Source organism: Capra hircus, chromosome 15 (assembly GCF_001704415.2).
Source record: "Capra hircus breed San Clemente chromosome 15, ASM170441v1, whole genome shotgun sequence".
In the NCBI taxonomy this organism is placed as follows: Eukaryota; Metazoa; Chordata; class Mammalia; order Artiodactyla; family Bovidae; genus Capra; species Capra hircus.
In genome coordinates this window covers 6,207,407-6,232,387 of record NC_030822.1, presented here as the reverse complement: position 1 = coordinate 6,232,387, position 24,981 = coordinate 6,207,407, and the positions used below count along the sequence as shown (strand labels likewise).

At 40.1% G+C, this 24,981-nt stretch overlaps 1 protein-coding gene across 6 annotated transcripts in view; it reads right to left on the bottom strand.

Moving 5' to 3' along the window:
- CKAP5 (cytoskeleton associated protein 5) overlaps positions 1–24,332 on the bottom strand; it is a 96,119-nt gene extending 71,787 nt beyond the window's left edge. For 4 of the 6 annotated variants that reach the window (XM_018059131.1, XM_018059133.1, XM_018059134.1 and 1 more), the window contains exon 1: positions 24,262–24,332. The gene's annotated coding sequence lies outside the window, so the exon portion shown is untranslated. Of the gene's footprint in view, positions 1–3,073; positions 3,133–24,261 lie in introns of those variants that run through there. The other 2 variants (XM_013969878.2, XM_018059132.1) reach the window with 2 other exon arrangements.

Below are 24,981 nucleotides of genomic sequence, written 5' to 3'. Positions count from 1 at the left end.
GGTTAGACTCCTTTCTAATAACAGGATCTAATTCTCCAATTTTACCTTAAGTATTCACTCAATGAATTTCCCTCTGGGCAAACCACGATGGTTCAATGAGTTCACAGCAGTAAAAGTAGAACCTAAACAAATAACCATATCCACTTGAAACTAGCACAGCACTGTTAATTGGCTACACTCCAATATAAAATAAAAAGTAAAAAAAAAACCCCACAATTCCAAACAACCATAATACAAAATGTAGTGTATGTGGAAAGTGCCCTATAAGCAAGAGACAAATTAGGGTTAGGGAGATCAAAGACAGGATCAACTGCCAGTGAGTAAGGCATGGTCAGTGAAAAATTTATATAAAGGATGACATCTGAGCTCAGTAATAAATTATAGGTAGATTAACAAAAAACAAAAACGGAACCAGGAGTGGAGAAGAGATACTGAAGCTGAGAAAATGAGAAATGCAGCCTTGGAAGTAGAAAAGTACTAAGCATGTTTAGGGAACACTAAATGGCTCCACTTAACATAGACCAGAAAGATAGACTGGGGCCAGATCATGTATAATCCTGAATATAAACAGCAGAGGATGCTGATGACCTGAAGCAGCAACGACACGATCCTATCCACCTTAGAAAGATAAACCTATGTAGAATGAATTGGAAGGGAAAGAAAGCAGAGTCCTGACCAGAAACTATTGCAGACTCGAGGATAAAGCTAAGTAAAAGCCAGAACTCCTAGGAATGGAAACGATGAGCAGAGGAGACTGAAGGGAGTTACATTAAAGAAACAGAATCAGCAAGCCTTGGCAACTAAGGATGTGGGAGTTGGGAAAAAAATCTAGTAGGAGGCACCAGTCTACGTGACTCGGAGAACAGTGGTGCTAATGACAGAAAAATGCCAGAAGAAAGTTCTGAGAGTTGTTTGTTTAGGGGGAGTGGAGGAGAGGTTAAGAATATGATGAGTTTGGTTTTAGATTTGAAATTCAAGTGGGTGGAAATGTGGTACCAGGAATGAACAGAGGGCTCTGGATTTTATAAACAGGAAACCAAGTCTTCATTACATAGCAAGGTTTGATGTTTTAAGAGTGCATAACACTGCCAACAAAGAGAAGCATTAATAAAATTAATTTGACCTATATATGATGTTTGCTATGGTTCATTCAAGTTAGTCCATACTACGAATACTCAGAAATTTCAAGTTCATTATCATCACGGTTCATTCAAGCTAGTTCATACTACAAATACTCAGAAACTTCAAATTACTCAGTACACTGTTTTTACCCTAGTCTAAAACAGAGGCAAACTAAATCTGTTCTACAGAAATATTATAATTTTAATACCACTCTTGTACCTAAAAATGTCTTCTAAAGAGCTCAAATACCGTATAGTTCACACTATTGCTGAAGAATGTTTATATGTAATTATTTATTTTTAGACCAGAGGTTAGGAAATGTTTCCAAAGTCACACATAAGGCCACAACTTAGAATAAACTCTGAACTTAAAACGGATTTCAGTTTAGTGTCCAATTAAATATTAAATGTGCATTATGTACTATCATTAGTATACAGACCCCAGCAGTCTATGCATTTTCTTTCATGAACCAGCTAAAAGCAAGGCACTGAAAGAGAAAGTCATCAGTAATACCAGTAATGTTAGACCTGGGGGCAGAACCTGTATCTCCTATTTCTCAGTCCACCATTCTTCCCCTTCACTCAAGGGTCCATGTATAGGGTCTGTTTACTTTAAATTCCTGCACTATGACAGCCGATAAGAACATTTATACAGCTACTAAACATACTGTTTTAGCTTCCGACTTGGGAAAACATTATGGCAGTGAAACTATCTTATGGCTAGCTCCCAAACTCTTGACCTACAAAAGCTCTTCACTATCACGATACAAGAGATCTCGATCTGATCACCATTCCTGGACTCCTGACTTCTGTCTAAGGAAATGCTACCGCAGAAGCAAAGAATGAGTCTGAGGGAAGTCTGAGGAAAAATCCTCCCCACTCAAAAAGAAACCCCTCTGAACGATTAATAAAGAATGATGTGAAGTTACCTAAAAAAAAAAAAAAAAAAAAAAGGAAATTATAAAACAAAGATAAGACAAAATACACATACATGCCCAGAAACCTTTACTCAAACCATGTCTAAGAAGGACAACTGGATTAAAGAAGTATAACAATCATGTAACTGTCATAGAAAAATTCTCAATGTATTACTTGGCCAAGCCAGACAAAATCTCATCACTTAAGTAGCCAGTAACAAAAATGACAAAACTTCCCCTCTAACTTAAAAAAACTGCACTGCCTCCAGGTAATTCTCACTAACAAGGACAAGTGTTACCCTCTTATTGGAGTATTTTGCATATGGGGCCAGAAATGGGAACTGCTCCTCTAGTAGGTTATCTCAACAAACTTGGGTGGGCTTGCTGTACTAGTCCTGAGATGGTGGCCTCCCACCAAATCCTTCAGAGAGGAGCAAAAGAGCAGACTCTTTCCCATTCTGCTATTCATATCAGTGGGAAAGGTTAACTGGACTCTCCTCAATAGCTGATCACTGTCAGTGTCTCCCAAAGTGGGGGATTCAATAGCAACACAGGCCTCCGGGGAGACAGAAAGCTAAACCTGGCTGTGAATTAGGTCAACTTTGAGAGTTACTGCTCAGTTGTACCAAGATAGCTGAAAATCTAATGCTTACTCATCTCAAGAGTTTGCCAGGACTCCAAATCCCAGGCTAAGGACCCAAGGCCCAGGACCCTAGATTCCAGCTCCACCCATCTAGCTCAGCGGGATTATACTGGGCAAAAGCAATCCTCTCATTTCAAGCAGGAACCAGACTGGAGCAAAGCTAGGCTGTGGGCACAGCTCAACCACTGCATATCCAAACCAGCACCCTAGGACCGCTGTCACCACCCAGAAGTAGAGCAGATGCCCCAGGCTTTAGCTCACTGCAGCCGGCATTGTTTACGCTCTTTCGCCGCCTTAGCCTCTGATAGGCCAGTGAAGTCCCCTGTACAGTCCACCAGGACTTCCGCCAGGGGCGCGGGATGCTTGACCCTCGCCCGCAGTTTGACACTTACGCTCCCCGGCAGGGAGAGGTCGCAGCCCTACGGTTCGAGGCGGAATCAGCAGGAATACCGGGCGGGCGGGGGCGGTGGCAGCGGCAGCATTGGCGCGGAGGGCCGCTGGGAAACGCCTCCTCGGGGGCGGGGCCCAGAGCGCTGTGTCAGAGTGCCCGCCCCACCCCGGCCCCCCGCCCCGGGCCCAGCCCCCGCCCGGCACACACTGACGGCTTAAAGGGGCCGCACATGCCTGTGCTCAGAGGACTGGGCGCTCCCTTCCATCCCACAGGGCTTTCAAGGCAAGACGCTAATGAAGGGCCAACTAGGCACACTCTACCTCGGTTAGGTGTGGACCTCTTTTTTTGTCTGTGGCAACACAGATAATGTTCCAGAAACAAAGGAGGTGACCTGTTCTTACTATCACAATCTTAATGCCTCCTTCAGGGGTGAAAAAAATTGCGGCAGGAAACAGTCAAAGCATCAGGGTAAATATATAGCCCCCATTATGTTAGTGGCTTATTCCACTAACTGCTTATTAACTCGAGCAGTTAGCATTTTTCAAATGGCAACTCCAAGGCACAGAAAAGAATTCTGAGAGCCTGCATTGCTTCACCTCACCCTTTCACCGACTTCCTTCTCTTCGGTACAACGAGGAATCCTAGACAATGATAGAAGATGGATGTGTGTGCATGCCAAGTCGCTTCAGGCGTTTCCCACTCTGCGACCCCATGGATTGTAGTCCACCAGGCTCCTCTGCCCATGGGATTCTCAGGCAAGAATACTGGAACTGGTTGTCATGCCCTCCTCCAGGGGATCTTCCCAAACCAAGGGATCAAACCTTGGACTCCTGCATTGCAGGTGGGGTCTTTACCATCTGAGCCACCAGGGAAGCCCACGTAATATGAAGAGTTCTTGAGAAAATTGTAGTAGAAACTGGACTAAAATCTCAGGGAGTTAAGTAATGGTCTCTGATCTCTCTGTAGGTTATTAAAGAATTTTAAATTTCTTTTCATAGGAGGAATTTTTCCTCAACCTCAACTTACAAGGTTTGTATGCATTTTGTGTCTCCTTTATACTGTCAGGAAAGAGATTTGTGTGTTTATTAAGCCTGTATTGTTGTTGTTCAGTCACTAAGTTGTGTTCGACTCTTTGCGACCCCATGAAATGCAGCATGCCAGTTCTCCCTGAATTTGTTCAAACTCATGCTGAACGACTTCACTTTCACTTTTCACTTTCCTGCACTGGAGAAGGAAATGGCAACCCACTCCAGTGTTCTTGCCTGGAGGATCCCAGGGACAGGGGAGCCTGGTGGGCTGCCGTCTATGGGATCGCACAGAGTCGGACACGACTGAAGCAACTTAGCAGCAGCAGCATGTCCATTGAGCCAGTGATGCCATCCAACCATCTTATCCTCTGTCCTCCCCTTCTCCTCTTACCCTCAATCTTATCCAGCATCAGGGTCTTTTCCAATGAGTCAGCTCTTCAAATAAGGTAGCCAAAGTACTGGAGCTTCAGCTTCAGCACCAGTCCTTCCAATGAATATTCAGGATTGATTTCTTTTAGGATTGACTGATTTGATCTCCCTGCTGTCCAAGGGACTCTCAAGAGTCTTCTCCAACACCACTGTTTGAAAGCATCAATTCTTTGGAGCTCAGTCTTCTTTTGGATCCAACTCTCACATCCACATATGACTACTAGAAAAAATTATAGCTTTGACTACATGGATCTTTGTCAGCAAAGTGATGTCTCTGCTTTTTAACAGCTTTTCTTCCAAGGAGCAAGTGTCTTTTAATTTTGTGACTGCAGTCACTGTCCATGTTGATTTCAGAGCCCAAGAAAATGAAATCTGACACTTTCCACTTTTTCCCCATCTATTTGCCATGAAGTGATAGGAACGGATGCCATGATCTTCGTTTTTTGAATGTTGAATTTTAAGACAGCTTTTCCACTCTCCTCTCTCACCTTCATCAAGAGGCTCTTTAGTTCCTCTTCACTTTCTGCCATTAAAGTGGTATCATCTGCATATCTGAGGTTGATATTTCTCCCAGCAATCTTGATTCCAGCTTCTAAGTCATCCAGCCCAGCGTACCTTCATCTAATCTTGATAAATGAACATACCTTATTAAAACCTTCAGTTCAGTTTAGTCACTCAGTCGTGTCTGACTCTTTGCGACCCCATGAATCACAGCACGCCAGGCTTCCCTGTCCATCACCATCCCCCAGAGTTCACTCAAACTCACATCCATCGAGTCAGTGATGCCATCCAGCCATCTCATCCTCTGTCGCTCCCTTTTCCTCCCGGCCCCAATCCCTCCCAGCATCAGAGTCTTTTCCAATGAGTCAACTCTTCGCATGAGGTGGCCAAAGTATTGGAGTTTCAGCTTTGGCAGATTAAAACCTTAAGTCATCCCTAAACCTATAGAGGAATCAATTTAGTAAAGCGAAAGACCATTTATGGGCTTCCCTGGTAGCTCAGTGGTAAAGAATCTATCTGCCAATGCAGGGGATGCAGGTTCAGTCCCTGGGTCAGAAAGATCCTCTGGAGAAGGAAATGGCAACCCACTCCAATATTCTTGCCTGGGAAATTCCATGGACAGAGGAGCCTGGCGAGCTACAGTTCAGGGGGTCACAAAAGAGCTGGACAAGACTTAGTGCCTAAAGAACAACAACAAAAGACCATTCATAAGTGCCCGAACATCTTCCACCCCAAATAGTTCAAGTGGAAATTTAAATTCCAAAGGACAGGCACAAAGACTGCTCTAATATGGAGCAGACCCAGGTTACCCTTATTCTGAAGGTCTTAGAAAATTCTAGGTTAAGGTTGCCATGAAGAGAAACTGATTCCGATTAGAACAGTCTGATTTTGAATTGGAAAAAAAAAAAAACACCTCATTTCAACGTGCATTTAACTATGAATGATACTTTTGAATCAGGTAATTAAGACCTTTTTTCATTCTATCTGTATCAAGCTTATCACACTGTTCTGAGAGCAATGTAGTAGATCAGCCTTCCCACTAGATTGCGAGCACCTCAAGGCAACGGTTGGAATGTATCTCATCTTTTTTCCCAGTATGTGATACCAAATGAATGCTCAGTAAATATTTATACAAAAGATATGACCAACACTTATTTTGACAAAGGAGTCCAGGTAACTTCAATAAGCCTAGTGCAGTGAGTATACATGTGCATGTTCACATACAAATGGATAATACCCAGTGCTGCACTTATTACTGAATTAAAAATTTAGAGAGAAAAAAATCCATTGATTGTACAACTCAGTACAATCAGATTTATATATTTTGTCCCAAAGCAAAGACATTTTATATAAATATTCCTGAATAATAATTAGATATCTCACCAAATGTCACAGCCCCAAATATTTCGGTTATTGCGGCCTTTTTTCTACAAACCACGAAGAGACTAAACTGGACATGTAAAACCTTCACAATTCAACAAATTACCAGAAAGAAGTATTCTCCAGGGCAAAGTTGAAACTGTTTAGGAAATGATTCAACAAACAGTATATACGGAAGAGAATATGGGAAAATGATAATTCATTTATCAGAAAGGTGGTATTTCTTGTGCTTTTAAAAAATCCTTCTTCATTGTAACATTTTTTCCTGAAACAAATCAAGCACAGATTAAGGAAAATATTTATTTACATATAGCCAGAGCGAAGGGGGGAAAGTTTTAAGCATTAACTGGAATTCTTTATTACATCATATTCAGTGAAGGGAAGAGGCCAAGCTAGTGATTAAAAGCGAGGACCCTGGAGCCAGAATGCTTAGTTCAAATCCTGGCTGTGCCATTTATTAGCTGTGTGGTTTTAGACAAAAACTTACCTCTTTGTGCTTCTGTTTTCTATTTGTAAAGTAAGGAATTTTTTATCTTACTGGGTTAATTAGGAGAATTAAATGAGTTAAGTTTCTTATACTTAAAAAGTGCCTAGAATTAATTGCTGAACGGAAAGTAGTAAATAAAGTACATAACATTCAACAAAACTGTCTGCCTTTTCTATCACATTCTTCCACTAAAAAGCAAATGAATAGCCCCTTCCCACTGACTGCTCCCTGTGTTCTTCCTAGCTGTCAGAAGTTAACTGAGGATTAGAGGGAGAAGAGGTCCTCCAACTCAAGAGATTTTAAATCAGGTTTCAGTTCAGTTCAGTCGCTCAGTCGTGTCCAACTCTTTGCGACCCCATGAATCGCGGCACGCCAGGCCTCCCTGTCCATCATCAACTCCCGGAGTTCACTCAGGCTCACGTCCATCAAGTCAGTGATGCCATCCAGCCATCTCGTATAACTTATATATACTAAAATTCTTTAGTATAACTTACATATACTAAAATTTACTTTTAAAAATTCTGTCTTGGAGTAGAGTTGATTTACAATGTTGTGTTAGTTTAAACTTCACTCTTTAGTACACAGTTCTATGCACCCTGACAGAAATCTAGTTATGTATCCATCACCAGTCAGGAACATCTCTACAAGCCCCGCAAACTTTCTTGTCCCTCTTTGTAATTAACCTCTCTCCCCCAGACCATCACTCATCAGTATTCTGTTCCTACAGGTTTGGTTTTTGCACACGTCACATAAAAAGAACCATATAGTGTGTAGTCTTTTGAGTCTGGCTTTGTTCACTTAGTAGAACTGAGATTACCCATGTTTTTCACATATCAGTAGTTTCACTTTATTGCTGAGCAACACTCCCTTGCATGATCTAACATTCTATTCATCCATTTACCAGTTGAAGGACATGTGGACTGTTTACAGTTTTTAGTAATTACAAAGAAAAGAAAAGAAAAAAAAAATAACCCCAAACTGCTACAAATTTTCATATGAACATAACTTTTCATTTCTCTTGGGCAAATATCCAGGAGTGGGAAAAATCGGTGATATGGTAAGTGCATGTTTAATTTTATAAGTAACTGTCAAATTGGTTTCTAAAGTGTCTCTTTGAACCCTTTCATGCTCTTCTACTAACAATAAGTCAAGGGTAACTGGATTATTACTTACCACTGATTTTCAGTATGGATCTGTATTTTTATACCTATCAATTACAATCAGTTCTTTCTGCAATTTAGTATTAACGGTGTGTAATTAGTCTTCTGTTTATGAAGAATCATTGATCACTTGACATGAATCTTAAATGTTACTTTATAACACTTTCAAAGGGAAATATCAATGAAAATTACTCTTTCAAATCCCATCCAAGAGTGGTCATATCTGGTAATTTTTCCTGGATCAATAAGCTATAAGAATTAACAAAATGTACTACTAGTAACTAAATACATTAGGTATACTTCTGTCAATCAAACTTGCAACATTCAGACAAGAGTTTCCAGAGCCTAAATAAAATTTATCAACAATGTATGTAGCAAGTATTATTTAACATCTTTAGCAAAAGTATAATTCTCCTGATTAGGAAACAAAAAGGATGCATACAAGAAAATGTTTGGAAACTCATTATAAATACTATGTCCAGAGACTTCCCTGGTGGTCAGTGGCTAAGACTCCACACTGGCAATGTAGGGGACTCAGATTTGATCCCTGGTAAGGGAACTAGTCATGAAATTAAAAGACGCTTACTCACCAACCTAGACAGCATATTCAAAAGCAGAGACATTACTTTGCCGACTAAGGTCCGTCTAGTTAAGGCTATGGTTTTTCCAGTGGTCATGTATGGATGTGAGAGTTGGACTGTGAAGAAGGCTGAGCCCCGAAGAATTGATGCTTTTGAATTGTGGTGTTGGAGAAGACTCTTGAGAGTCCCTTGGACTGCAAGGAGATCCAACCAGTCCATTCTGAAGGAGATCAACCCTGGGATTTCTTTGGAGGGAATGATGCTAAAGCTGAAATGCCAGTACTTTAGCCACCTCATGCGAAGAGTTGACTCACTGGAAAAGACTCTGATGCTGGGAGGGACTGGGGGCAGGAGGAGAAGGGGACAACAGAGGATGAGATGGCTGGATGGCATCACTGACTCGATAGACGTGAGTCGGAGTAAACTCCGGGAGTTGATGATGGACAGGGAGGCCTGGCGTGCTGCAATTCATGGGGTCGCAAAGAGTCGGACACGACTGAGCAACTGAACTCAACTGAACTGAAGGGAACTAGATCTCAGGGGCCATAACTAAGACTCAGCACAGCCAAATAAATAAATATTATAAAAAATAAATACTATGTCCAATATTACAACAAAATGCCGCTGCTAGTTATGTAAACTGGCACATCCAATGTGGAAAATATTTGATATTAACAACCCATTCCCAAAAGAATTGAAAGTCCACACAAAGCTTGTATATAAATGTTAACAGCAGCATTACTCATAATAGTCCCAGAGTGGAAATAACCCACAAATCCATCAACATAAATGGGTAACACAGATTGTGATCTATCCATCCAACAGAATATCATTCAACCATAAAAAGGAAAGATATATCCTACAACATGGGTTAGCCTTGAAAACACTGTACTAAGTGAAAGAAGCAAGACACAGAAGGTCACATATTGCATGATTACGTTGATACGAAATGTCCAGGTTAAGCAAATGCAGAGAGACAGACAGAGCCAAGGGCTAGGGGTGGGAGGGCAGGGAGGGAAATAAAGAATGGAGAGTGACTATTAGTGGGTATGAGGTCTCTCTTCAGGATGATGAAAATGTTCTGGCATTAGCTAGCGGTGATGGCTGTACAACTATATGAATATATTAGGAAGCCACTCTATACTTTATAAGAATAAATTTTATACTATGTGAATTCTATCTCAATTTTTTAAAAACCCATTAATAGGAGACAAATAAATAAGCTATAGTATATTCACAGAAAAGATATCATACAGCAGTGAAAATAAATGAAGACAGCTATTAGTTAAAATATGCATAATTTCACAAACCATGCTGAGAAAATAGCTAGTCACTGAACAACAGGAGACACAGGTTTGATCCCTTGGTCAGGAAGATCCCCTGGAGGAGGAAATGGCAATCCACTCCAGTATTCTTGCCTAAAAAAATCCCATGTGCAAAGGAGCCCGGCAGGCTCTAGTCCAAAGGGCCACAAACAGTCAGACATAACTGAGCACGCATAGCATCGTACTCAAGAGTGAGAAACTGAAGGCTCTTCCTCTAAGAGCAGGAACAGGGCAAGGATGCTTGTGCTAATAGAATTCAAAGTCAATGTTCTTCGCAGGAAAAAAAAGTCTTACACAGAGAAATTAGGCAAGATGAAGAAACAAAAGAGATCTAAGTCAAAAAGGAAGAAGTAAAATCATCTGTTTGCATATGACATAATCTTATATGCAGAAAATCCTAAAAGATTCCACCAAAGAAAAATGTGAGAATAAATGAATTCAGTAAATGAATAAATTTTGTGAACAGAAATAAATTCAGTAAATGAATGAATTTTGCACAATACAAAACCAACATACAAAAATCAGTAGTGTTTTTCTATACCACCAATGAAAAATATGAAAAGAAAATTAAGAAAACAATTCCACTTAAAACAACATCAAAAAGAATAAAATACTTGGGAATAAACCTAACCAAGGAGATAAGATTTGTACACTGAAACTTATAAAACAATGCTAAAAGAAACTATATAGAAGACACAAACAAAAAGACATCCCATATCCATGGCCTGTAAGATTCAGTGTTATTAAGATTCCATATATCTGGAAATAATCTATAAATTCATCATAATCTATCAAAATTCCAACAGCATTTCTTATAAAAATAGAAAAATTAATTTTAAAATTCATATGGAATCTCAAAGGACCCTGAATAGTAAAAACATTTTTGAAAAAAAAAGTTGCAGCACTCTCTTCCTGATTCCAAAGCATATTAAAAAGCCACAATGATCACAACAGTGTGGTAATGGCAGAAAGACAGAAAGACCAATGGAACAGCATAGAGAATGCAGGAATAAACCCTCGCGAATAGGGTAAAATTGTCTTTGTTTGACAAGAGTGCCAAGACCACTCAATTGGGAAAGGATGGTCTCTTCAACAAATAACCATGGGAAAAACCAGACAGCTACATGCAAAAGAATGAAGGTGGACCCTTAGCTTACATCATACACAAAAACTAATATGAAATCATTAAAAATCTAAATATAAGATCTAAAACTACAAAACTCCTAGAAGAAAACACAGAGGAGAAGCTTTATAACACTGGAACGCACCATGATATCTTAGATATGACGCCAAAAGCACAGGCAACCAAAGCAAAAAGGGCCAATGGGGATTGTATCAAACTTAAAAACTTTTGTGTATCAAAGGACAAAGTAAACAGAGCAAAAAGATAGCCTACAGAAGGAAAGAAAATATTTATCAACCATTTATTTGGTAAGTCAATATCCACAGAATATCAAGAACTCCCACAACAAAACTTTGAATAATCCAATTAAAAATGGGCAAAAGACTTGAATAGATGTTTCTACAAAGATGAGTATTTTGCATATTTGTTGAAATTCATTGGAAGGGCTGATGCTGAAGTTCCAATACTTTGGCCACCTGATGCAAAGAGCCAACTCATTAGAAAACACTCTGATACTGGGAAAGACTGAAGACAGAGAAGTGGGGGCAGAGGATGAGATGGTTAGATGGCATCACAGACTCAACGGACATGAATTTGAGCAAACTCAGGAAGATAATGGAGGACAGGGGAGCCTGGCATGCTGCAGTTCATGGGGTCACAAAGAGTCGGACATGACTTACCGACTGAACAAGAACAACAACAAAGATGATATACCAATGGCCAATAAGCATATGAAAAGATGTTCAACATCACTAATCATCAGAGAAATGCATGTCAAAATCACAATGGGATTATCTCTTCACACCCAATAGAAGGGTTACTATCAAATAAACAGATTTTTAAAAAATAGAAATAACAAATGCTGGTAAGAATCTAGAGAAGCTGTAACACTTGTCTACTGTTGGTGGGATTGTAAATGGTGCAACAGCTACGGAAGACAGTCTGGAGGCTGCTCAAACCTTAAAACAGAGCAGCGGCTGTCCTGGCCCATCGCCCGCCATTCAGTGTGTGGCCGAGGGTGGGCGCATCTACCTCCAGAAGCACTGAAAACTGGGGCTCAAGTTTACACACTCATGATCCAAGCCACAGAAGCGACCCAAACGTCCACTAAAGAATGAGCGGATGGATGGATAAGCAAAATGTGGTAAACACATACAGTGGAATATTAGCCTTAAAAAGGAAGGAAATCCTGTTATACGCCACAATATGGATGAACTTTGAGGATACCATGCTAAATGAAACAAGCCAGCCACAAAAAGACAAATACTGTATGAGTCCACTTACAGGAGGTACTAAACTAGTAAAATTCACAGCAACAGAAAGTAGAATGGTGGGTATCAGGGGCCAGGGAAAGAGGAAAAGAAAAGTTGTTCAATGGATACAGTATCAGATCTGCAAGATTCATAAGCTTTAGAGATATCTTTCACAATAACTGAATGTAACCACTAGTTTAAAATTATGATGGTAATTTTTATGTTACATGCTTTTAAAAAATATTACAGTTTTTAAAAAGTGAGAAACTTGTCTGTTCAAAATGCTCTGTAGGTATTTAAAGAAAAAAATATTTAAATACTGATGTGGAGAAAATCTATTATGAAGTTTTAGAAACAGTTTTGGAAGCTAGCATATGAAGTCTAACTCCTTTTCTGTGTGTTTAGTAAAAATATAAAAAAAGGGTCATACACATTGGTGGTAATGACCCTCAAAGATATTGGGCTGTAATCCCCCAAAACTATAAATGTTGTTTTATTTGGGAAAAGGGTCTCTGCAAATGTGATTAAGAATTTTGAGACAGGGAGATCATCCTGGATCATCTGAGTCAGCCTGAATGCAACCACATGTATTCTTACAAGAGGGAGACCGATGAAAAGCTGCCACACTCAGAGGAGACGGTGATGTGAAGACGGAGACGAGCAAGACTGTAAGAGGCTGGAGGGATGCGACACCAGCCAAGGGACACCGACAGCTGCCAGAAGTGGAAGAGGCAAGAACCAGCGTTCCCCAGCGCCTCTGGAGGAACACGGCCGTGCCTCAGTATCAGCCTCCAGGAAGCCTCTTCCTAAATTTTTCTAAAATTCTTACTGAAATATTGTTGATTTACAATGTTGTTAGTTTCAAGCATACAGCAAAGGGATTCAGTTGTGTGTGTACAAAAATTTTTTTCCATTGTAGGCTATTACAAGTATAGTTCCCTGTTGGTTATCTTATAGTACAGTGTATATTTTAACCCCAAACTCTTACTCACCCTCAATTTTAGACTCAACTCCAGAACTGTGAGAGAATAAATTATTGTTGTTTTAAGCTGCCAAATTTGTGGTCATTTGTTTTGGTAGTCATAGAAAACTAATACATGTTTGAAAGCACATAAAAATTTTCTGGATGGATCCACAGAAAATTGTTAACAATGACCACTTTTAGAAGAATGTATATGGGACTAGCTAAAGAATTTTTACTTTTCATTTTAATACATAGCTTTGTCTTTTATTTTAATGAACAACAAGCTTCAATATTTTTTATCAAAATGTTTTTAAAAGCTCTAAAACTTTAAAATTCCAGCCTGGCACCTTAAAGCTGAATCTGTCTATACATATCCCATAAGCCTCACTTCCTCCCCTTCATATTTTTTGGACATCGTATCTCCCTTGAGAGATCTGAATCTTATTTATTGCCCAGCATCTAGCAGAGTGCTTTGTCCTCTAACACATAATTCCTAAAACAGCACAATTTCATCCAATTATAGAACTCTTAAATATATAATAAATGTGTTCTGAGTTTATAAATAAAATTTTGCATGCTGAATGTATTTAAAATGTGAAAGGGAAACATGATATAAGAGATTAATAGAATTCTAAAGCAAACCCTTTTTTGAAGTGAAAAATTAGTAAGTAATAGATCTCAAAAATTTAGAAGATTTTTGTCACTGTTTTCTTAGTACCTACTTTTTGATTATAAAATCCATTAAAAGAAGGAAATTTTAACTTTAGATCATTCATTTGGTAAAGTCATGAGAGGAGAGCAGTTGCTTGCAATAAATCTTATTATAGAGCACTCTAGTCAAAATTAAATTCAACCAAAACTGTCATGTTGGATGTTGGAGTTGGAGCTGAGTTCTAGCACTTGTTTTGCCATATACTAGCTGAGTCTCAGTTTTATCATCCATCATTACAGTACCATCTTCATGTGGTTCCTTATTTAATACACATTTCCAGAGCATCCATTACATGCCAGGCAGTATTCTAAGCACTTCACATACATTAACTCGTTTATTTCTCATAACTCTTGAGATTGATATTATTATTCCATTTTACAGATGAGAAAACCGAGGCATAGAGGCTAAGTAACTTGCTTCACGTGATTCAACTAATTGTCACGGTGAACTGCTGAAGTGAAAAATGATATTTTGCCTTACATATGTTAAGAATCTCTCCAAATACCTGTATTATTCCCCTGCCACATAAGTACACTTAGTATGTAGCTAAGTGCCTAATACAGAGTAGCGTGAGATCATAACATGTTACTCTGTATTAGGCACTTAGCTACATACTGAGTACAGGAAGTGAAATACAGTAGCCCAGTGGCAATGTACTATGAGGGTGTAACAGAGGCAATTAATCCAGACTGGAGGGTCAGGGAAGGTCTCCCTGAGAAAGTGATATTTAGGCTGAGAACTAAAGGAAATTAATAGTGATTAGCCAGACCTAGGCACAATGACTAGATATAACAAGAGAATGTTTCAGGCATGTGGGTGAAAGCTGACAAGAGTTAGGCAAGATAAAGAAAGAACTGCAACCTATGTGGCCAAAACAGAAGCTGAGAAAAAGGGCAGACAGGAAAGGGTCTCATCATACAAAGCCAGGGACTTTATGCAAGGAAGAAGTACTGTGCGTGTGTGTGTTAGTTCCTCAGTCACGTCCAACTCTTTGTGACTCCATGGACTGTAGCCCTCCAGGCTTCTCTGTCCATGGAATTTTCCAGGCAAGAAGACTAGAGTAGGTAGCCATTCCCTTCTCCAGGGGATCTTCCCAACTCCAAGGACTGAATCCAGGTCTCCTGCATTGCAAACAGATTCTTTACCATCTGGGCCACCAGGGAAGACCCATCATGGCAAATAGCAAGCATTCAAGAAACAGTAGCTATCATTACAATATTATTATAAGCATCATCTCAGAGTCATTTAGAGATCTTAGACAGACTTCAGTTCAGTTCAGTTGCTTAGTGGTGTCTGACTCTTTGCAACGCCATGGACTGCAGCACGCCAGGCCTCCCTGTCCATCACTAACTCCCTGAGCTTACTCAAACTCATGTCCATTGAGTCGGTGATGCCATCCAACCACCTCATCCTCTCATCATCCCCTTCTCCTCCCACCTTCATTCTTTCCCAGCATCAGGGTCTTTTCAAATGAGTCAGTTCTTCATATCAGTTGGCCAAAATATTGGAGTCTCAGCTTCAAGATCAGTCCTTCCAATGAATATTCAGGACTGATTTCCTTTAGGATAGACTGGGTGGATCACCCTGCAGTCCAAGGGACTCTCAAGAGTCTTCTCCAACACCACAGTTCAAAAGCATCAATTCTTTGGAGCTCAGCTTTCTTTATAGTCCAACTCTCACATCCATACATAACTACTGGAAAAACCATAGCTTTGACTAGACAGACCTTTGTTGGCAATGTCTCTGCTTTTTAATATGCTGTCTTAAGACTTAATCAAACCCACATTTTAATCTTCTGGTTCAAGAAAGGCCTAAGTTAGCTTAGGGTTCTTAGGACTGAGTAAAGCAAGTCTCTGATCTAAAACAAGTTTGTTGGGTATATAAGCAATCTATTCTTTCTTATCCTATAGAAAGCAGATTTACTGAAAGTTAAATAAGTAAAGCCTGGATAACTCAATCAGTAGAGCTCCAGACTTTTGACTTCCCTGGTGGCTCAGATGGTAAAAAAATAAAAATAAAAAATCTGCCTGCAATGCAGGAGACCTGGGTTTGACCCCTGGGGGAGCTAGGAAGATCTCTTGAAGAAGGAAATGGCTACCCAATCCAGTATTCTTGCCTGGAGAATTCCATAGACAGATGAGCCTGACCAGTCACAAAAAGTCAGACATGACTGACTGACTAACACTTTCACCTCTCAAACAAGTAAATGTCATTTTATATTACTCAGGAGACTATCCATATTTCACTTGGAGGAATTCCCCATATTAAATGTAGGTCAAAATAAGCAGGCAGTCCTCTAAAGCATAAAAAACTGTTTTCTTTTACTGCCCAGAGATTTCTGATATGGGATTTAATCTTTACTCACAAATGAAGAACTCATGCTAGTTCAAGACTGGGGGTTTTCATGAGACTTTCTTTTTTTAAAGCAATGTATCATATAAGAAAGGGCCAAAAGAAAAGTGTGGAATTACAGTACTGAAAAAAACACCTAAAACACAAGAATGAGAGACTTCATATAGCAAATGAATTAGGACACAAAATGATGAAAAACAAACACTGCAAATAAATACATAAAAGAAATGAAACAGCAAAATGAATTAGAGAATAAGATGTTCTAGATAGCCAAGTTTGCTAGAGGTTTGTCTCTGAAATATCAATTATTTTATATAACTTTTTTCCATGTAAAATAAATCTAAGAAAATACATAAGCTTCACACTCTTTTAAACAAAATCAACTGATAATTATTTAAAATTTTCAGGATAATCCATTTGAGCAATCAATGTAGCAATACCCTCAAGATGTACTGCCAAAGAGTTATGAGGGAATCTTGTATCAAAATCAAGTGGTTCCAATATGGCGTTTTTGAATTTTAATGTTCTGTAGCTTTCCTTCCTCAAACTTCCTGATCAAACTAACACTTCTGGTTAACTTGTAAGCAGTGCTAATTTTAGCTCTTGATTTAAAGAAGCAGGGTGAAACTGAGCATAAAGAGGGAGCAGGACCTACTTAAAGGAAGTCAATAAAATTTAGAATGCAGAAAAGACTTTTTTGGTTTATTTCCTGGCAGTTAACTTTCAGATAAATAAAATGCGACTTTAAGTCTTATGACTGAAGAAAGAAAAAGACGACTGATTAAACAAACATTTTCAAGACATACTTGAGACTATTCAACTTTTTTCCTCATCTTCATAGAAAGAATTTAAAACTCATTTTAATTAATAATCTCTAAGAAATATAATCAAGATGGAGAAGGAAATGGCAACCTACCCCAGTATTCTTGTCTGGAAAATCCCACGGACAGAGGAACCTGGTGGGCTACAGTCGATCGGATCACAGAGTCAGACACGACTGAGCAACGAAACAACAGCAACAAGAAATATAATCAAGATACTGGAGAAGCAAGTTTCTAATCTCGTAATAAAATAAACATCACCTTTGAAGAGACAGCGGTCACCAAGGCTTATCTGACATCATATCTATGCCAAAAATGTCTGACCATTCCAACAAAGTCAGAATTTATACTTTGCATCTCTGAACAAAGATCATATTCCAGGAATAAGCAACTGCTGTTACCAATTAAGTGAAAATAAAGTTTTCTGTGGCACTTAAAAAGAGTTATGGAAGAAAAAAGAAAGAGCTCAGTAAAAAGCATACCACAAAGAGGACATTTGTTTGGGACATGAGTTTCCTCAGAAACTTATGGAGAGACCTGTATGAAATCATGTTTAGCTTAATACAGACAGAAATAAATAAAAAAACTATATATGTGTGCATATGCATGAGTTAGTATACATACATACCCAGCTCTGTTTACTGAGAGGACCTCAGAACAATGACGCCCCAGAAATAAGCACATCTAGATCTTGGTTTCTATCAATAAATATCACAGTCTCACAGAAGGAACCAGGGCTGATTCTACGGCTGGGATGGGGAAAATACTAGATCGGTCTGGAGCATCTTGCTGTACCAGAAAAGTGCTCAGAATGAGCTAAAATAAATAACATAGAATCAGATTATAAAACAGATATTCATATTGATATAGATAACTGGTTAAAAGAAAAATAAATGGGGGAGAACAGACAAATTTTTGTTACAAAATTCCAAACAATCTATGTAGATACTGTTCCAACTTCAGTAAGCAGAACTTATTTATGCCCCTCATCCACTTTGAGGATGGGCTAGACTCAGAGACTCACTTCCAAAGAATACATATAGAAAGGAAAAAATAGTAACTTTACTTCTCAACCTGGCAAACACTACCTTAACCAAGTTCAAGGTTAACATCATCAGTGATATCATATATTCCCTTGATAAGAAATGATGGTGTTCTATGACATTCTTTCCAAAAACACATAACCCTTGTCTAATAATGAAAAAAAAACATGGGACAAACCTGGAAGAATATTCCACAAAATAACTGACTAAGACTCAAAACTGTCAAGACCATGGAGACAAAGTAAGACCGAGAAACCGTCAAAGACCACAGGAGACTAAGAGAGACGACAACTAGATGCAACAGGTTACCCAGGAGTGGGTCCTCAATCAGAAAGGCGATGTGAATAGAAAACTACAGATATCCCAACAAAGCCTGGAGTTCAGTTAAAAGGAATGCATCAATGTTGGTTTCTTCATTTTGACATATGTGCCATCTAAGATATTAACAATAGAGGAGATCAGATGAGAGGTATACAGAATGCTATATCTTAGCAAATTTTCTGTAAATCTAAAATTATTACAAAATAAAAAAGGTTATTTTTTAAAGGTTTTGTAAAAAAAAAAAAAAAAAAACTGAAAAACAAAAAACCCTATCATTTACCTTCAAAAAAGTCATGTCTTGAAAAACAAAATTTTTAAAAAGTGCGATACCTCAGACCTACTAGAATGGCTAAAACTAAAAAAAAAAAAAACAAAACTGGTGAAACTAAATGCTGACATGGATGTCAAGCAAAAAGAACTCCCATTCATTGCTAGTGGAAACACAAGATGGCATTGCCACTTTTGAAAAGTTTGGCAGTTTCTTACAAAGCTAAACATTGTCTTACCAAGCTAAACACTGTCTTACCCTATGGCCCAGCAATCACACTCGTAGGTATCTACACAGGAGAACTAAAAATTTATATGCCACACACAAATGTTTATAGCAGCTTTGTTCATAATTATAAAAAACTAGAAGTGACCCAGATATCCTTCAATAGGTGAATGGATAAACTGTGGTACACACACACAATGAAATCTTATTCAGTAATAAAAAGAAATGAGCTATCAAGCCAAGAAAAAACATGGGAGAACCTTAAATAGATACTCTTAAGTGAAAGAAGGAGATCCAACCAATCCATTCTGAAGGAGATCAGCCCTGGGATTTCTTTGGAAGGAATGATGCTAAAGCTGCAACTCCAGTACTTTGGCCACCTCATGCGAAGAGTTGACTTATTGGAAAAGACTCTGATGCTGGGAGGGATTGGGGGCAGGAGGAGAAGGGGACGACAGAGGATGAGACAGCTGGATGGCGTCACTGACTCAATGGACGTCAGTCTGAGTGAACTCTGGGAGTTGGTGATGGACAGGGAGGCTTGGCGTGCTGCGATTCATGGGGTTGCAAACAGTCGGACACGACTGAGCGACTGAACTGAACTGAAGTGAAAGCAGCCAGTCTGAAAAGGTTACATAGTATATGATTCTAATTATATTACATTCTGGAAGAGTGAAAACTATGAAGACAATAAAAAGATCAATGCTGCCAGAGGGTGGGGGAGGGAGAAAGGATGAATAGGTGAATTATAAGAGATTTTTAGGGCAGTGAAACTATTCTCTACGATAGTATAATGGTGGATAAATAACATTATAAATGTCAAAACTTATAGAAGTTCACAACATAAAAAGTACACTTCAATGCATGCTAATTTTAGAAAGTCATTTGGGAGACTGAGGAATCCCATAAAATGTGTGAAACCATCTCATTGAAGCGGGTGGGGAAAAAGAACTGACTTAAGCAACTTTGGAAATGAATGGACTTTAACACTAAAGGCAAAAGGAACTGGACATGAGCACTGTATTTAGTGTCGTTTAGTCACTAAGTCATGTCTGACTCTTTTGCAACCCCGTGGGCTGTAGCCTGTCAGGCTCCTCCGTCCATGCGATTTCCCAGACAAGAATACAGGAGTGGGCTGCCATCTCCTTCTCCAGGGCATCTTCCCAACCCACCCATGTCTCCTGCTTGGCAGGCGGATTCTTTACCACTGAGCCACCTGGGAAGCCCTGCACTTCTAGTTAATAAAGTTATTTTTTATGGGAGTATGGATTAAAAATTCAGATAGTGCTACATATGTCTACTGGAGCTGAACAGAACTCCTGTTTAATTTGGTATAGAAACAGATAGCGACATATAGGAATATCTATAGATGTCTATATACACCAGTTAGTATATATACCTATTAGTTCTGTTAGTTGAGAGTGCCTAAAAGAAATGACACCCCAGTAGCAATGAGAACACTTACTGCCCAGATCTTGGTTTTTATTACCATTCTCCAATAAAAAGTCCCAGGATATCCAGGAGAAATGACTAATTCTAGCACTGTGACAAGAAATATACAAGATGAGCTTATTGCATCTTGTAGTGTTGGGAACTGCTAAAAAAAAGAATTAAATAAAACACACACACACACACAGATGTGGGAATGTTAAAGGGGAACAAAAGCCAACTGAGAGAATACTCAATGGATAAAGCTGGAACAATTCGAGCAACAAAGTAAAGCAGTACTGGAATATACTCAAAGTATAAAATACCCTTCAGTTTATACTGATATGAATCCTTGACTAAAATAATAAATGGGGAAAGAGAGACAAATTCTCCACGCAGAAGAAATTCAAATAAAATATCCAGCTATTCCGCCCCAAGGACAGGGAGCACAATCCCTCACTTCCTAAGTGGGCTGTACAAAATTACTTCCTTCCGAAGACCACAGTGAAAGGGGAAGAGAGTTAACTCTGTAGTGGAGAAACCAGACAAACACTACTTTAGCCAGATGATCAAGGTCAATACCAACAGTCATAAACCATGTCAATAGTACCCTTTATATGACGCGATTAAAATGGCATTCTCTCTGTGATCTTCCTCCCCAAAAGACATAACCCCAGTCTAATTATGAGAAAAACATCAGATAAATTCCAATACATGTGCATTCTACTCTATACCTAAACAATACCCCTAAAAACTTCTATATATTTTAAAGGTTTTAAAAACTAGGGGAAACAGTAAGGTGGGGAAGCCAGATCCATCGTCTCTCTCAGTCAACACAAACATAAAGCTATCATTTTTCCATGATTCTTAGTTGAAGACTTTCCAAATTAGTCTGCTAAGATATTGCTATATCCAAAGACACATAAACACTGGTTAGTTGTACACTTTATTACATGGAGAAAACTATGCCAGTTTTGGCCAACAAACATTTTCTGTCCACCTTATTTGTCCTAAGCACCGCTTGAAGCATTGAAATAACCTCAGAGACTGAAAAAAAAAAAAAAAAAGCTCCTGTGCCCTGCTTTCATTTCTGTGAGGAAATGAGACAATATACAAGCAAACAATAAATGACCTATCATATAGCAATAAATGCTATAAAGCTAAAAAAAAAAAAAAAGTGAGGTAAATATGACCAAGAGGGCCACACTAATCGGAGCTTGGGAAATGCCTCTTTAAGGAGATGACATTTGAGTTGAGAACTGAGTGATGCCTATACACAAAGACAAGCTTGAGGCAGGAGAGAGCAGGTGGGAAGTTCCAGGCAGAGAGAACACACACAAAGGCCAAAAAGAGTAACTTTTAAGTATTTGAGATAAGTCAAGTGGGCAAGGCAACCGCCTAGATAGAAACAAGGTAAGCAACATATCCTGAACTCTACAGGTACAAATATGCATTTACAGTAATTGAAATAAAGCTTAAAAAAATTCAAACCTCTCCAACACTGATCACCAGGAATTCATCAATCATTAGATCCACATCTAGACTCTATGCCCCCATTCAGTCCTATCTCCCACTGCCACAACTGTCCATCCCTCACATGGTAAAAATGCTATTTTGAACTGTTCTTCCACCTTCCCTCTAAAACCACCATGCCTGTGGTTCACATTTCCTTATGTCTCTGATAGAAGTATTTAAGAAAAAAAGGCAAGAGGGAGAGTCTACCCAGAAAATGGTCCTGAATTCTCCCTAACAGATCTCATTATTTCACACAGTACAGCCAGAAGTTATGTGCAACGGCACTGAACAGACTAACTTGGGTTCAAACTGAGGTGCTATCAGCTGTCTGATTTTGAGCAAGCTGCATAAACTTTCTAAGACTCAGTTTCCTCATCTGTAAAAGGTTGTGAGAATTAAAACATGGCACCCAGTAGAATATTCAATAAATGTTAACTACTGCTGGTAGAAGTAGCTGAGCATTTATTTTGTTCAAGAACTAGAGCTGGCCAGAGGGATTACAGAAATGACAATTTGCTACAGCAAACTGTTTGAGAGATAAAATTGTCAAACTCTCTTAGGTCAGGGGCTTTGTCTTTTTCTGGTTCACCAGTGTATTCCCAGAATCTAGAACAATGTTAACACACGGTAGGCATCAATATTTGTTGAATGAATGAATGAGACTCCATTAAGACAATGGAGCATAAAGGAACTTGACTTTGCTCCAATATAAAGAAAAATTTTCCTTCCCCATCAAGACCTTAAACAATAACCTAAGGCACTATTAAATACGTTTATTATTTTTCATTGCTTTCCCAAAACCTAAGACAGTGTTCATAATATTAGGGTACTCAAATTTATTGCCGTTAAAACTCTGCTGTTAAAATTAAGCTGTTGATCAAAAATTTTTAAGTAATAAATTATACAGTTTATTGTTAAGGAATGTTTTTGCTTGCTGTTGCCTGAGTGAACAAACTATAAAAACTTGTGTAAATTTTTTTCTCATGAGTTTACCCATTATGTTTATGTTGGCAAATATATATTGATTTCACCTTTCTCTATGTCATTTTATAAAAACATTACAGTTTATCCATTTAAGAAAAATCCAAATCTTTTACAATTTCTTAAGTTTCAAAGATGGTTACCTTCATTATCAGCTCTTTAGGTCAAAGAAGGACTTTTCAGGGTGATAAAAACGGAGAAAGGAGGAGTTCACCTCTCTCAAAATGAGTTTTCAATTACTATAATTATGCATAAAATAAGACAGGGAGCATTTCTGGGCCAACACTTGAAGGCTTGAGTCCCATAAGAATTAAACTGGAGCCATGCATAAATTTGGGGCAAGTTCTGCAAAAACCTCTTCTTCCTCTATTGCCGCTGAATGAAAAACTCATTGCTAAGATTCATCAACATGAGTGTATTTTCTAACACATAGTAGCCGCTCTGGCCACACGATTTTCACCATTTTCTATCCCAGAAACAAAAACGGACACGTTTAAACCCGGCCTGACAATTACCACAATGGCAGGGTAGCTATCTCGACAGCCACAGTGGTTAAGAGCTTAAAAAGTAAGAATCTAGTTTACCAAAACCTCACCTTAAAGTAGCAAGGCCTGATTAACCTACACTGCTGGCTATTGTATGGGTCCCCCAAAGCTTCAAAGCTGGAAATATACCTGAACTCTACTGACACCTTCCGAGACAGAAAGCCAGGCGGAAGGGCGGAGCGATGTGATCCGAATCGTTTTAAATCGCAGCAAGCCGGCGGGGCCGCAGGTGCGCGGGTCGGGCACAGGTGCGCGGGCAGGCCCCGGGACCACTGTCCTTGTCACGCTCTGAGGCGACCAGCGCCCTTCACAACCACCACAGCCCACGGAGGTTCTCTCTCATTCATTCATTCATTTGACAATTACGCGAGGAGCGCCGTAGCAGGGCCGGCTCGTAGGCTCCCCGGCCCCAGCACCCGAACACCCTGAGCCGCCAGACGCGGCCCTGCGCCGCACGCATCCCTCGGGCGCGGCCGCCCACACCCCGCCGCGCCGCGCTCCGGTCACCCGGATCCCGGCCCGGGCCTCAGCCGCACCCGAGCGCCCACGCCCCCCGCCCTCCCTGCCGCCAGTCCCCCGGCCTCCGCCCCGCTCCGCCGCCTCAGACCCGCCGGGTTTGTGGGGCGAGGAAGGCGCGCGTCCGCGGAAGCCCCCGCCCCCCGAGCCCGGGGCGAGGGGCCGCTCCGCGCGCGCCACTCGTGAACCTGAGGGGCCTAGGCGGGTGGGTCGGGCCCACAGTCCACTCACCTCCGCCGGGCCAGAACCGAGAGGTTGCTCTAAGCCGTTTGAAACCGCTTGGGCCGCCGCACACCCCGCAGTGTCCTCGTTGTTTATTGGTCCTGGGCGGACCGCCCATTGTCCTTCCATTGGTTCGTTTGAAAGAACTGTGGGCACGCGCCGCCCGCAGCCTTAAAGGGGCCGTGCGCAGCCGTGCTTCCCTTGGAGCCTGACTCTGCCTGGTCCTGTAGGGAGGTCTCGGGGCGAGGAGCGAAAGGTTAAAACTGTCCTGGAAGAAAGCTGTGTGAAGAGCTAGCTGTGCCTCTTGGGTACTCAGCAGGTTTGCTTTACTTAATTGCACGTATTTAAACTCCTGTCAGTCAGTCAGTTCAGTCACTCAGTCTTGTCCGACTTTTTGCGACAACATGCCAGGCCTCCCTGTCCATCGCCATTCCTGGAGCTTGTTCAAACTCAAATCCATCGAGTCGGTGATGCCATCCAACCATCTCATCCTCTGTCGTCCCCTTACCCTCCTGCCTTCAATCTGTCCCCAGCATCAGGGTTTTTAACAATGAATCAGTTCTTTGCATCAGGTGGACAAAGTATTGGAGACGCAAACAACACCTGGCAATTTTTTTTCCGAGTCATTTTATTCACAGATATTTGTGTGCAGCTGAGTGAGTGAAGGAAACCAGAAAGGCAACTAAGATACAGTGGAAGGAGGGTGAATGGAGCCAGGACGATGGATCC